The following is a 16036-nucleotide window of genomic DNA, read 5'->3' on the forward strand; positions in this document are numbered from 1 at the left end:
TTCTTTCATGGAAAGTCAGGTGCAGCGGACCGACCAGCGAACGAGGCCGACGGGGACTTCCAGGAGGCCGGCATGACGTGCCACTACATACCGGTCACACCATGGAAGTCCTTCTCGGGTTGAACCAGGTACAGCTCCCGCTAGAACGTGTAGCACGTCCTCCTTCACAGTACTCGGTTGGACTCAACACCGTGGCCGAGCTCCTGCAACTGCTGGTCGGCCTGGGACTTCAGAAAGAATGCACCACAGTTCTTTCATGGAAAGTCAGGTGCAGCGGACCGACCAGCGAACGAGGCCGACGGGGACTTCCAGGAGGCCGGCATGACGTGCCACTACATACCGGTCACACCATGGAAGTCCTTCTCGGGTTGAACCAGGTATAGCTCCCGCTAGAACGTGCAGCACGTCCTCCTTCACAGTACTCGGTTGAACTCACCACCGTGGCCGAGCTCCTGCAACTGCTGGTCGGCCTGGGACTCCAGAAAGAATGTACCAAAGTTCTTTCGTGGAAGTTCAGGTGCAGCGGACCGACCAGGGAGCAAGGCCGATGGGGACTTCCAGGAGGCCGGCATGACGTGCCACTACATACCGGTCACTCCCTGGAAGTCCTTCTCGGCCACGAACGGTTAGGACTTCCCGCTAGGAAGAACCGTTAGGACTTGGAACGCGGAGCAGAAATGCCCTCTCACAGGATTTCAGGTGAAGGAGATATTCACACCCCTAAAAGTGTCACCACCTCAAATACACCGGGGTAAGGTGCCAAAGTACCCGGGCTCCTGGAACTGCTGCCCGGCTGAAGCCCAAAATAAAAACCTCATAGGGTTTTTCCTCCAAAACGTCAATGAAGACAGACCTGCGAGCGAGGCCGACGGGGACTTCCAGGAGGCCGGCATGACGTGCCACTACATACCGGTCACACCATGGAAGTCCTTCTCGGGTTGAACCAGGTACAGCTCCCGCTAGAACGTGTAGCACGTCCTCCTTCACAGTACTCGGTTGGACTCAACACCGTGGCCGAGCTCCTGCAACTGCTGGTCGGCCTGGGACTTCAGAAAGAATGCACCACAGTTCTTTCATGGAAAGTCAGGTGCAGCGGACCGACCAGCGAACGAGGCCGACGGGGACTTCCAGGAGGCCGGCATGACGTGCCACTACATACCGGTCACACCATGGAAGTCCTTCTCGGGTTGAACCAGGTATAGCTCCCGCTAGAACGTGCAGCACGTCCTCCTTCACAGTACTCGGTTGAACTCACCACCGTGGCCGAGCTCCTGCAACTGCTGGTCGGCCTGGGACTCCAGAAAGAATGTACCAAAGTTCTTTCGTGGAAGTTCAGGTGCAGCGGACCGACCAGGGAGCAAGGCCGATGGGGACTTCCAGGAGGCCGGCATGACGTGCCACTACATACCGGTCACTCCCTGGAAGTCCTTCTCGGCCACGAACGGTTAGGACTTCCCGCTAGGAAGAACCGTTAGGACTTGGAACGCGGAGCAGAAATGCCCTCTCACAGGATTTCAGGTGAAGGAGATATTCACACCCCTAAAAGTGTCACCACCTCAAATACACCGGGGTAAGGTGCCAAAGTACCCGGGCTCCTGGAACTGCTGCCCGGCTGAAGCCCAAAATAAAAACCTCATAGGGTTTTTCCTCCAAAACGTCAATGAAGACAGACCTGCGAGCGAGGCCGACGGGGACTTCCAGGAGGCCGGCATGACGTGCCACTACATACCGGTCACACCATGGAAGTCCTTCTCGGGTTGAACCAGGTACAGCTCCCGCTAGAACGTGTAGCACGTCCTCCTTCACAGTACTCGGTTGGACTCAACACCGTGGCCGAGCTCCTGCAACTGCTGGTCGGCCTGGGACTTCAGAAAGAATGCACCACAGTTCTTTCATGGAAAGTCAGGTGCAGCGGACCGACCAGCGAACGAGGCCGACGGGGACTTCCAGGAGGCCGGCATGACGTGCCACTACATACCGGTCACACCATGGAAGTCCTTCTCGGGTTGAACCAGGTACAGCTCCCGCTAGAACGTGTAGCACGTCCTCCTTCACAGTACTCGGTTGGACTCAACACCGTGGCCGAGCTCCTGCAACTGCTGGTCGGCCTGGGACTTCAGAAAGAATGCACCACAGTTCTTTCATGGAAAGTCAGGTGCAGCGGACCGACCAGCAAACGAGGCCGACGGGGACTTCCAGGAGGCCGGCATGACGTGCCACTACATACCGGTCACACCATGGAAGTCCTTCTCGGGTTGAACCAGGTATAGCTCCCGCTAGAACGTGCAGCACGTCCTCCTTCACAGTACTCGGTTGAACTCACCACCGTGGCCGAGCTCCTGCAACTGCTGGTCGGCCTGGGACTCCAGAAAGAATGTACCAAAGTTCTTTCGTGGAAGTTCAGGTGCAGCGGACCGACCAGGGAGCAAGGCCGATGGGGACTTCCAGGAGGCCGGCATGACGTGCCACTACATACCGGTCACTCCCTGGAAGTCCTTCTCGGCCACGAACGGTTAGGACTTCCCGCTAGGAAGAACCGTTAGGACTTGGAACGCGGAGCAGAAATGCCCTCTCACAGGATTTCAGGTGAAGGAGATATTCACACCCCTAAAAGTGTCACCACCTCAAATACACCGGGGTAAGGTGCCAAAGTACCCGGGCTCCTGGAACTGCTGCCCGGCTGAAGCCCAAAATAAAAACCTCATAGGGTTTTTCCTCCAAAACGTCAATGAAGACAGACCTGCGAGCGAGGCCGACGGGGACTTCCAGGAGGCCGGCATGACGTGCCACTACATACCGGTCACACCATGGAAGTCATTCTCGGGTTGAACCAGGTACAGCTCCCGCTAGAACGTGTAGCACGTCCTCCTTCACAGTACTCGGTTGGACTCACCACCGTGGCCGAGCTCCTGCAACTGCTGGTCGGCCTGGGACTTCAGAAAGAATGCACCACAGTTCTTTCATGGAAAGTCAGGTGCAGCGGACCGACCAGCGAACGAGGCCGACGGGGACTTCCAGGAGGCCGGCATGACGTGCCACTACATACCGGTGACACCATGGAAGTCCTTCTCGGTTTGAACCAGGTGCAGCTCCTGCTAGAACGTGCAGCACGTCCTCCTTCAAGGTGTTCGGTTGGAGCCGCCAAGGTGGCCGAGCTCCTGCAACTGCTGGTCGGCCTGGGACTCCAGAAAGAATGCATCAAAGTTATTTCGTGGAAGTTCAGGTGCAGCGGACCGACCAGCGAGCGAGGACGACGGGGACTTCCAGGAGGCCGGCATGACGTGCCACTACATACCGGTCACACCATGGAAGTCCTTCTCGGGTTGGACCAGGTGCAGCTCCCGCAAGAACGTGCAGCACGTCCTCCTTCACGGTACTCGGTTGGAGTCACAGAGCTGGCCGAGCTCCTGCAACTGCTGGTCGGCCTGGGACTCCAGAAAGAATGCACCAAACTTCTTTCATGGAAGTTAAGGTGCAGCGGACCGACCAGCGAACGAGGCCGACGGGGACTTCCAGGAGGCACCGTGAGAGGGCAGGCCGGTACCTATTGCTCAAACCCTGGAAGTCACTCTCGGCCAGGAACGGTTAGGACTTCCCGCTAGGAAGAACCGTTGGGACTTGGAACTCAAAACCTAGATGCCCTCTCACAGGATTTCAGGTGAAGGAGATATTCACACCCCTAAAAGTGTCACCACCTCAAATACACCGGGGTAAGGTGCCAAAGTACCCGGGCTCATGGAACTGCTGCCCGGCTGAGGCCCAAAATAAAAACCTCATAGGGTTTTTTCTCCAAAACGTCAATGAAGACAGACCTGCGAGCGAGGCCGACGGGGACTTCCAGGAGGACGGCAGGAGGTGCCACTACCTACCGGTCACACCATGGAAGTCCTTCTCGGCTTGGAACGGGAGCAGCTCCCGTTTGTACTTCCTCGTTCACGGCTTTCGGTAGGAGTTGCCGAGGTGGCCGAGCTCCTGCAACTGCAGGTCGGCTTGGGACTTCATAAAATACCATAAAAAAAAAAAGTGTTTTTTTATTATGAAGGTAAAACTCACAGCGGGACCGAGCCGTGAGCCAGGCCGACGGGGACTTCCAGGAGGACGGCAGGAGGTGCCACTACCTACCGGTCACACCATGGAAGTCCTTCTCGGCTTGGAACGGGAGCAGCTCCCGTTTGTACTTCCTCGTTCACGGCTTTCGGTAGGAGTTGCCGAGGTGGCCTTGCTCGTGCAACTGCAGGTGGGCTTGGGGCTTCAGGAAATAACATAAAAAAAAAAAATATTTTTTTATTAAGAAGGTAAAAAAACACCGGACCCGACCAGCGAGCGAGGCCGACGGGGACATCCAGGGCAGCGGCGTGAGAGGGCGGCTTGGTGCCGCTATCGCCGTGGAAGCAGCATTCGGCCTAAGCCGGGAACGCCTCCCGCCCTCCTCTCGTCCTGGAAGTGTTGGACTTGGGAGGCGGAGCAAGTTCTCCCTCTCACAGTATTTCAGGCGTAGGAGATGTTCACACCCCTAAAAGTGTCACCTCGCCAATTACACCGGTGGGAGGTGCCAAAATGCCCGGCCTCCTGGAACTGCTGCTTGGCTGAAGGCCAAAATAAAAACCTCATAGGGTTTTTCCTCCAAAACGTGAATGAAGACAGACACGCGAGCCAGGCCGAGGGGGAGTTCCAGGAGGTCGGCATGAGGTGGCCGCACCTACCGCTTGAGCCCTGGAAGTCCGTCGCGGACCGGAAGTGCATGTCGGGCGGGTGAACTACGGGACTCGCCGCGGGCGCTGTGGAGCTCCCACAAGGAAGCTGCCGGCATCCACAAGCTCCCACGGGGCCCCTCTATCCCCCCACGGGTGCAGAAGGCAGGCACACCGCCGCTAATAGGCGGAGCTGGCTCCCGGCCGCTGTCATGCATCACTCGCGGACCGGAAGTGCTTGTCAGCCGGGTGGACACGGCGGGACTCGCCGCGGGTGCTGTGGAGCTCGTACAGGGCTGCCCCCGGGCTGGCACAGCTTCCACAAGGCTCCTCTATCCCCCCACGGGTGCAATAGGCAGGCACACGCCGCACACGCCGCTCGTACACGGAGATGGCTCCCGGCCGCTTTCGGTAGGAGTCACCGAGGTGGCCTTGCTCGTGCAAATGCAGGGGGGCTTGGGGCTTCGGAAAATACCATAAAAAAAAAAAGTTTTTTTATTAAGAAGGTAAAAAAAAAAACAGCGGGACCGACCCGCGAGCTAGGCCGACGGGGACTTCCAGGAGGTCGGCATGAGGTGGAGGCTCCTACCGCTCTTGCCCTGGAAGTCCGCAGAGGACCGCGGGCGCTGTGGAGCTCCCACAAGGAAGCTGCTGGCATCCAGCAGCTCCCACGGGGCCCCTCTATCCCCCCACGGGTGCAGAAGGCAGGCACACCGCCGCTGATAGGCGGAGCTGGCTCCCGGCCGCTGTCATGCATCACTCGCGGACCGGAAGTGCTTTGCAGCCGGGTGGACACGACGGGACTCGCCGCGGGCGCTGTGGAGCTCCCACAAGGAAGCTGCCGGCATCCACAAGCTCCCACGGGGCCCCTCTATCCCCCCACGGGTGCAGAAGGCAGGCACACGCCGCTGATAGGCGGAGCTGGCTCCCGGCCGCTGTCATGCATCACTCGCGGACCGGAAGTGCTTGTCAGCCGGGTGGACACGGCGGGACTCGCCGCGGGTGCTGTGGAGCTCGTACAGGGCTGCCCCCGGGCTGGCACAGCTTCCACAAGGCTCCTCTATCCCCCCACGGGTGCAATAGGCAGGCACACGCCGCACACGCCGCTCGTACACGGAGATGACTCCCGGCCGCTTTCGGTAGGAGTCACCGAGGTGTCCTTGCTCGTGCAACTGCAGGTGGGCTTGAGGCTTCCGAAAGTACCATAAAAAAAAAAAGATTTTTTTATTAAGAAGGTAAAAAAAAAAACAGCGGGACCGACCCGCGAGCTAAGCCGACGGGGACTTCCAGGAGGTCGGCATGAGGTGGCCGCTCATACCGCTCTTGCCCTGGAAGTCCGCCGAGGACCGCGGGCGCTGTGGAGCTCCCACAAGGAAGCTGCCGGCATGCAGCAGCTCCCACGGGGCCCCTCTATCCCCCCACGGGTGCAGAAGGCAGGCACACCGCCGCTGATAGGCGGAGCTGGCTCCCGGCCGCTGTCATGCATCACTCGCGGACCGGAAGTGCTTGGCAGCCGGGTGGACACGGCGGGACTCGCCGCGGGTGCTGTGGAGCTCGTACAGGGCTGCCCCCGGGCTGGCACAGCTTCCCCATGGCTCCTCTATCCCCCCACGGGTGCAATAGGCAGGCACACGCCGCACACGCCGCTCGTACACGGAGATGACTCCCGGCCGCTTTCGGTAGGAGTCACCGAGGTGTCCTTGCTCGTGCAACTGCAGGTGGGCTTGAGGCTTCCGAAAGTACCATAAAAAAAAAAAGATTTTTTTATTAAGAAGGTAAAAAAAAAAACAGCGGGACCGACCCGCGAGCTAAGCCGACGGGGACTTCCAGGAGGTCGGCATGAGGTGGCCGCTCATACCGCTCTTGCCCTGGAAGTCCGCCGAGGACCGCGGGCGCTGTGGAGCTCCCACAAGGAAGCTGCCGGCATGCAGCAGCTCCCACGGGGCCCCTCTATCCCCCCACGGGTGCAGAAGGCAGGCACACCGCCGCTGATAGGCGGAGCTGGCTCCCGGCCGCTGTCATGCATCACTCGCGGACCGGAAGTGCTTGGCAGCCGGGTGGACACGGCGGGACTCGCCGCGGGCGCTGTGGAGCTCGTACAGGGCTGCCCCCGGGCTGGCACAGCTTCCACAAGGCTCCTCTATCCCCCCACGGGTGCAATAGGCAGGCACACGCCGCACACGCCGCTCGTACACGGAGATGGCTCCCGGCCGCTTTCGGTAGGAGTCACCGAGGTGGCCTTGCTCGTGCAAATGCAGGTGGGCTTGAGGCTTCAGAAAATACCATAAAAAAAAAAAGTTTTTTTATTAAGAAGGTAAAAAAACCAGCGGGACCGACCCGCGAGCGAGGCCGACGGGGACTTCCAGGAGGTCGGCATGACTTTGCCGCTCATACCGCTCTTGCCCTGGAAGTCCACAAGGGGCGCTGCGGAGCTCGTACACGGCTGCCCCCGGTCTTGCACAGCTTCCCCATGGCTCCTGTATCCCCCCCCCCCCCCCCCCCCCCCACGGGTGCAGGCACACACCGCTCATACACTCTGGAGCTGGCTGACAGCCCAGCTGACATGCCACCTCCTAACCGACCGGAAGTACATGTCAGGCGGCTTGGGACATAGTGGGACCCCCCCCCCCCCCCCCGCTGGCGCTGAGGAGCTCATACACTGTTGCCCCCGGGCATGCACAGCTTGCACACGGCTCCTCTACCCTGGGCTGCAATGGGCAGCACACGCCGCTCATACACTCTGGAGCTGGCTGACAGCAACTGCTGCTGATAATGATGATGACGATAATGTGCAAAGGGTTATCTATCGGCGGACAGTGTCACACTCTGGCCCTGGAACTGTGCCCCGGCCTGCCTCTGCTGCTCATTACCGCCTCTGACATTTTTTGAACATACCCCACTTTCACTTGATTTTAAATGTGTCACTTTCAGTAGCAGAAATGTCATTCTTTGACATTTGGGCCTTTTTATTTTCACTGCTGTTGGGTCACCAAATGGATCTCCTTATCTCGAGGCCTAGTCCTCTCCCCACCGCCCTGGAACTCTGCCCCGGCCTACGCTGCGTGCCGTCACACTCTGGCCCTGGAACTGTGCCCCGGCCTATGCTGCCTGCCGTCACACTCTGGCCCTGGAACTCTGCCCCGGCCTGTGCTGCCGTCACACTCTGGCCCTGGAACTGTGCCCACGGCCTGCCTCTGCTGCTCATTACCGCCTCTGACATTTTTGAACGTACCCCACTTTAACTTGATTTTAAATGTTTCACTTTCAGTATCAAAAATGTCATTCTTTGAAATTTGGGCCTTTTTATTTCCACTGCTGCTTGGTCACCAAATGGATCACCTTATCTCGAGGCCTAGTCCTCTCCCCACCGCCCTGGAACTCTGCCCCGGCCTACGCTGCCTGCCGTCACACTCTGGCCCTGGAACTGTGCCCCGGCCTATGCTGCCTGCCGTCACACTCTGGCCCTGGAGCTCTGCCCCGGCCTGTGCTGCCGTCACACTCTGGCCCTGGAACTATGCCCCGGCCTGCCCCTGCTGTTCACCACCGCCTCTGACATTTTTGAACGTACTCCACTTTCACTTGATTTTAAATGGTTCACTTTCAGTATCAAAAATGTCATTCTTTGACATTTGGGCCTTTTTATTTTCACTGCTGTTTGGTCACCAAATGGATCTCCTTAGATCGAGGCCTAGTCCTCTCCCCACCGCCCTGGAACTCTGCCCCGGCCTACGCTGCCTGCCATCACACCCTGGCCCTGGAACTCTGCCCCGGCCTACGCTGCCTGCCGTCACACCCCTGGCCCTGGAGCTCTGCCCCGGCCTGTGCTGCCTGCCGTCACACTCTGGCCCTGGAACTCTGCCCCGGCCTGCCTCTGCTGCTCACCACCGCCTCTGACATTTTTTGAACAAACCCCACTGTAACTTGATTTTAAATGTTTCATTTTCAGTATTAAAAGTGTCATTCTTTGACATTTGGGCCTTTTTATTTTCACTGCTGCTTGGTCACCAAATGGATCTCCTTATTTTGAGGCCTAGTCCTCTCCCCACCGCCCTGGAACTCTGCCCCGGCCTACGCTGCCTGCCGTCACACCCCTGGCCCTGGAACTCTGCCCCGGCCTGCCTCTGCTGCTCACCACCGCCTCTGAATTAAGTGAACATACCCCACTTTAACTTGATTTTAAATGTTTCACTTTCAAATGTTTCACTTTCAGTAGCAGAAATGTCATTCTTTGACATTTGGGCCTTTTTATTTTCACTGCTGCTTGGTCACCAAATGGATCTCCTTGGATTGAGGCCTAGTCCTCTCCCCACCGCCCTGGAACTCTGCGCAGGCCTACGCTGCCTGCCGTGACACCCCTGGCCCTGGAACTCTGCCCCGGCCTACCTCTGCTGTTCACTACCGCCTCTGACATTTTTGAACATACCCCACTTTAACTTGATTTTAAATGTGTCACTTTCAAATGTTTCACTTTCAGTTGCAGAAATGGCATTCTTTGACATTTGGGCCTTTTCATTTTCACTGCTGCTTGGTCACCAAATGGATCCCCTTGGATTGAGGCCTAGTCCTCTCCCCACCGCCCTGGAACTCTTCCCCGGCCTACGCTGCCTGCCGTGACACCCCTGGCCCTGGAACTCTGCCCCGGCCTACCTCTGCTGTTCACTACCGCCTCTGACATTTTTGAACATACCCCACTTTAACTTGATTTTAAATGTGTCACTTTCAAATGTTTCACTTTCAGTTGCAGAAATGGCATTCTTTGACATTTGGGCCTTTTCATTTTCACTGCTGCTTGGTCACCAAATGGATCCCCTTGGATTGAGGCCTAGTCCTCTCCCCACCGCCCTGGAACTCTTCCCCGGCCTACGCTGCCTGCCGTGACACCCCTGGCCCTGGAACTCTGCCCCGGCCTACCTCTGCTGTTCACTACCGCCTCTGACATTTTTGAACATACCCCACTTTAACTTGATTTTAAATGTGTCACTTTCAAATGTTTCACTTTCAGTAGCAGAAATGTCATTCTTTGACATTTGGGCCTTTTTATTTTCACTGCTGCTTGGTCACCAAATGGATCTCCTTGGATTGAGGCCTAGTCCTCTCCCCACCGCCCTGGAACTCTGCGCAGGCCTACGCTGCCTGCCGTGACACCCCTGGCCCTGGAACTCTGCCCCGGCCTACCTCTGCTGTTCACTACCGCCTCTGACATTTTTGAACATACCCCACTTTAACTTGATTTTAAATGGTTCACTTTCAAATGTTTCACTTTCAGTATCAGAAATGTCATTCTTTGACATTTGGGCCTTTTCATTTTCACTGCTGCTTGGTCACCAAATGGATCTCCTTGGATTGAGGCCTAGTCCTCTCCCCACCGCCCTGGAACTCTGCCCCGGCCTACGCTGCCTGCCGTCACACCCCTGGCCCTGGAACTCTGCCCCGGCCTGCCCTTGCTGTTCACCACCGCCTCTGACATTTTTGAACATACCCCACTTTAACTTGATTTTAAATGGTTCACTTTCAAATGTTTCACTTTCAGTATCAGAAATGTCATTCTTTGACATTTGGGCCTTTTTATTTTCACTGCTGTTTGGTCACCAAATGGATCTCCTTAGATTGAGGCCTAGTCCTCTCCCCACCGCCCTGGAACTCTGCCCCGGCCTACGCTGCCTGCCGTCACACTCCTAGCCCTGGAACTCTGCCCCGGCCTGCCTCTGCTGCTCACCACCACCTCTGACATTTTTGAACATACCCCACTTTAACTTGATTTTAAATGGTTCACTTTCAAATGTTTCACTTTCAGTAGCAGAAATGTCATTCTTTGACATTTGGGCCTTTTTATTTTCCCACTGCTGCTTGGTCACCAAATGGATCTCCTTGGATTGAGGCCTAGTCCTCTCACCCACCGCCCTGGAACTCTGCCCCGGCCTACGCTGCCTGCCGTCACACCCTGGCCCTGGAACTCTGCCCCGGCCTGCCCTTGCTGTTCACCACCGCCTCTGACATTTTTGAACATACCCCACTTTAACTTGATTTTAAATGGTTCACTTTCAAATGTTTCACTTTCAGTATCAGAAATGTCATTCTTTGACATTTGGGCCTTTTCATTTTCACTGCTGCTTGGTCACCAAATGGATCTCCTTGGATTGAGGCCTAGTCCTCTCCCCACCGCCCTGGAACTCTGCCCCGGCCTACGCTGCCTGCCGTCACACCCCTGGCCCTGGAACTCTGCCCCGGCCTGCCCTTGCTGTTCACCACCGCCTCTGACATTTTTGAACATACCCCACTTTAACTTGATTTTAAATGGTTCACTTTCAAATGTTTCACTTTCAGTATCAGAAATGTCATTCTTTGACATTTGGGCCTTTTTATTTTCACTGCTGTTTGGTCACCAAATGGATCTCCTTAGATTGAGGCCTAGTCCTCTCCCCACCGCCCTGGAACTCTGCCCCGGCCTACGCTGCCTGCCGTCACACTCCTAGCCCTGGAACTCTGCCCCGGCCTGCCTCTGCTGCTCACCACCACCTCTGACATTTTTGAACATACCCCACTTTAACTTGATTTTAAATGGTTCACTTTCAAATGTTTCACTTTCAGTAGCAGAAATGTCATTCTTTGACATTTGGGCCTTTTTATTTTCCCACTGCTGCTTGGTCACCAAATGGATCTCCTTGGATTGAGGCCTAGTCCTCTCACCCACCGCCCTGGAACTCTGCCCCGGCCTACGCTGCCTGCCGTCACACCCTGGCCCTGGAACTCTGCCCCGGCCTGCCCCTGCTGTTCACCACCGCCTCTGACATTTGTGAACATACCCCACTTTAACTTGATTTTAAATGTTTCACTTTCAGTAGCAGAAATGTCATTCTTTGACATTTGGGCCTATTTATTTTCACTGCTGTTTGGTCACCAAATGGATCTCCTTATGTCGAGGCCTAGTCCTCTCCCCACCGCCCTGGAACTCTGCCCCGGCCTACGCTGCCTGCCGTCACACCCCTGGCCCTGGAACTCTGCCCCGGCCTGCCTCTGCTGCTCACCACCGCCTCTGACATTTTTGAACATACCCCACTTTAACTTGATTTTAAATGGTTCACTTTCAGTATCAGAAATGTCATTCTTTGACATTTGGGCCTTTTTATTTGCACTGCTGCTTGGTCAACAAATGGATCTCCTTAAATTGAGGCCTAGTCCTCTCCCCACCACCCTGGAACTCTGCCCCGGCCTACACTGCCTGCCGTCACACTCTGGCCCTGGAACTCTGTCCCGGCCTGCCCCTGCTGTTCACCACCGCCTCTGACATTTGTGAACATACCCCACTTTAACTTGATTTTAAATGGTTCACTTTCAGTATCAGAAATGTCATTCTTTGACATTCGGGCCTTTTTATTTGCACTGCTGCTTGGTCAACAAATGGATCTCCTTAAATTGAGGCCTAGTCCTCTCCCCACCGCCCTGGAACTCTGCCCCGGCCTACACTGCCTGCCGTCACACTCTGGCCCTGGAACTCTGTCCCGGCCTGCCCCTGCTGTTCACCACCGCCTCTGACATTTGTGAACATACCCCACTTTAACTTGATTTTAAATGGTTCACTTTCAGTATCAGAAATGTCATTCTTTGACATTCGGGCCTTTTTATTTGCACTGCTGCTTGGTCAACAAATGGATCTCCTTAAATTGAGGCCTAGTCCTCTCCCCACCGCCCTGGAACTCTGCCCCGGCCTACGCTGCCTGCCGTCACACACTCTGGCCCTGGAACTCTGCCCCGGCCTGTGCTGCCGTCACACTCTGGCCCTGGAACTCTGCCCCGGCCTGCCTTTGCTGTTCACCACCGACTCTGACATTTTTGAACATACCCCACTTTAACTAGATTTTAAATGGTTCACTTTCAAATGTTTCACTTTCAGTAGCAGAAATGTCATTCTTTGACATTTGGGCCTTTTTATTTTCACTTCTGCTTGGTCACCAAATGGATCTCCTTATTTTGAGGCCTAGTCCTCTCCCCAACGCCCTGGAACTCTGCCCCGGCCTACGCTGCCTGCCGTCACACACTCTGGCCCTGGAGCTCTGCCCCGGCCTGTGCTGCCGTCACACTCTGGCCCTGGAACTCTGCCCCGGCCTGCCTTTGCTGTTCACCACCGACTCTGACATTTTTGAACATACCCCACTTTAACTAGATTTTAAATGGTTCACTTTCAAATGTTTCACTTTCAGTAGCAGAAATGTCATTCTTTGACATTTGGGCCTTTTTATTTTCACTGCTGCTTGGTCACCAAATGGATCTCCTTGGATTGAGGCCTAGTCCTCTCCCCACCGCCCTGGAACTCTGCCCCGGCCTACGCTGCCTGCCGTCACACACTCTGGCCCTGGAACTCTGCCCCGGCCTGTGCTGCCTTCACACTCCAGGCACCTGGAACTCTGCCCCGGCCTGCATCTGCTGCTCATTACCGCCTCTGACATTCTTTGAACATACCCCAATTTAACTTGATTTTAAATGTTTCACTTTCAGTATCAGAAATGCCATTCTTTGACATTTGGGCCTTTTTATTTTCACTGCTGCTTGGTCACCAAATGGATCTCCATATCTCGAGGCCTAGTCCTCTCCCCACCGCCCTGGAACTCTGCCCCGGCCTACGCTGCCTGCCGTCACACCCCTGGCCCTGGAACTCTGCCCCGGCCTGTGCTGCCTTCACACTCCAGGCACCTGGAACTCTGCCCCGGCCTGCATCTGCTGCTCATTACCGCCTCTGACATTCTTTGAACATACCCCACTTTAACGTGATTTTAAATGTGTCACTTTCAGTATCAGAAATGTCATTCTTTGACATTTGGGCCTTTTTATTGTCACTGCTGTTTGGTCACCAAATGGATCTCCTTGGAATGAGGCCTAGTCCTCTCCCCACCGCCCTGGAACTCTGCCCCGGCCTACGCTGCCTGCCATCACACTCCTGGCCCTGGAACTCTGCCCCGGCCTGCCCCTGCTGTTCACCACCGCCTCTGACATTTGTGAACAAACCCCACTTTAACTTGATTTTAAATGTTTCACTTTCAAATGTTTCACTTTCAGTAGCAGAAATGTCATTCTTTGACATTTGGGCCTTTCTATTTTCACTGCTGCTTGGTCACCAAATGGATCTCCATATCTCGAGGCCTAGTCCTCTCCCCACCGCCCTGGAACTCTGCCCCGGCCTACGCTGCCTGCCGTCACACTCCTAGCCCTGGAACTCTGCCCCGGCCTGCCTCTGCTGCTCATCACCGCCTCTGACATTTGTGAACATACCCCACTTTCACTTGATTTTAAATGTTTCACTTTCAGTAGCACAAATGCCATTCTTTGACATTTGGGCCTTTGTATTTTCACTGCTGTTTGTTCACGAAAGGATCCCCTTATCTTGTGGCCTAGTCCTCTCCACGCCGCCTTGGAACTTTGCCCCGGCCTATGCTGCCTGCCGTCACACTCTGGCCCTGGAACTCTGGCCGGGCATGGGGATGCAAGTTGCTCCCGCTGCCCCCCCACCGGGACCTACCTGCAATCACCCTGGAACTCTGGCTGGGCATGGGGATGCAGTTTGCTCCCGCTGACCCCCTTTCCACCCCACCGGGACCTACCAGCAATCACCCTGGAACTCTGGCTGGGCATGGGGATGCAGTTTGCTCCCGCTGACCCCCTTCCACCCCACCGGGACCTACCTGCAATCACCCTGGAACTCTGGCTGGGCATGGGGATGCAAGTTTCTCCCGCTGCCCCCCCACCGGGACCTACCTGCAATCACTCTGGAACTCTGGCTGGGCATGGAGATGCAGGTTGCTCCCGCTGCCCCCCCCACCGGGACCTACCAGCAATCACCCTGGAACTCTGGCTGGGCATGGGGATGCAAGTTGCTCCCGCTGCCCCCCACCAGGACCTACCTGCAATCACCCTGGAACTCTGGCTGGGCATGGGGATGCAAGTTGCTCCCGCTGCCCCCCCACCAGGACCTACCTGCAATCAGCCTGGAACTCTGGCTGGGCATGGGGATGCAGGTTGCTCCCGCTGCCCCCCCACCGGGACCTACCTGCAATCACCCTGGAACTCTGGCTGGGCATGGGGATGCAGGTTGCTCCCGCTGCCCCCCCACCGGGACCTACCTGCAATCACCCTGGAACTCTGGCTGGGCATGGGGATGCAGTTTGCTCCCGCTGACCCCCTTCCACCCCACCGGGACCTACCAGCAATCAACCTGGAACTCTGGCTGGGCATGGGGATGCAAGTTGCTCCCGCTGCCCCCCCACCAGGACCTACCTGCAATCACCCTGGAACTCTGGCTGGGCATGGGGATGCAGTTTGCTCCCGCTGACCCCCTTCCACCCCACCGGACCCAACAGCAATCACCCTGGAACTCTGGCTGGGCATGGGGATGCAGGTTGCTCCCGCTGCCCCCCCCCCCACCGGGACCTATCTGCAATCACTCTGGAACTCTGGCTGGGCATGGGGATGCAAGTTGCTCCCGCTGCCCCCCCACCAGGACCTACCTGCAATCACCCTGGAACTCTGGCTGGGCATGGGGATGCAGTTTGCTCCCGCTGACCCCCTTCCACCCCACCGGGACCTACCAGCAATCAACCTGGAACTCTGGCTGGGCATGGGGATGCAAGTTGCTCCCGCTGCCCCCCCACCAGGACCTACCTGCAATCACCCTGGAACTCTGGCTGGGCATGGGGATGCAGTTTGCTCCCGCTGACCCCCTTCCACCCCACCGGACCCAACAGCAATCACCCTGGAACTCTGGCTGGGCATGGGGATGCAGGTTGCTCCCGCTGCCCCCCCCCCCACCGGGACCTATCTGCAATCACTCTGGAACTCTGGCTGGGCATGGGGATGCAAGTTGCTCCCGCTGCCCCCCCACCAGGACCTACCTGCAATCACCCTGGAACTCTGGCTGGGCATGGGGATGCAGTTTGCTCCCGCTGACCCCCTTCCACCCCACCGGACCCAACAGCAATCACCCTGGAACTCTGGCTGGGCATGGGGATGCAGGTTGCTCCCGCTGCCCCCCCCCCACCGGGACCTATCTGCAATCACTCTGGAACTCTGGCTGGGCATGGGGATGCAAGTTGCTCCCGCTGCCCCCCCACCAGGACCTACCTGCAATCACCCTGGAACTCTGGCTGGGCATGGGGATGCAAGTTGCTCCCGCTGCCCCCCCACCAGGACCTACCTGCAATCACCCTGGAACTCTGGCTGGGCATGGGGATGCAAGTTGCTCCCGCTGCCCCCCCACCAGGACCTACCTGCAATCACCCTGGAACTCTGGCTGGGCATGGAGATGCAGGTTGCTCCCGCTGCCCCCCCACCGGGACCTACCTGCAATCACCTTGGAA

Source organism: Rhinoderma darwinii, unplaced genomic scaffold, assembly GCF_050947455.1.
Source record: "Rhinoderma darwinii isolate aRhiDar2 unplaced genomic scaffold, aRhiDar2.hap1 Scaffold_696, whole genome shotgun sequence".
NCBI classification, from domain to species: domain Eukaryota; kingdom Metazoa; phylum Chordata; class Amphibia; order Anura; family Rhinodermatidae; genus Rhinoderma; species Rhinoderma darwinii.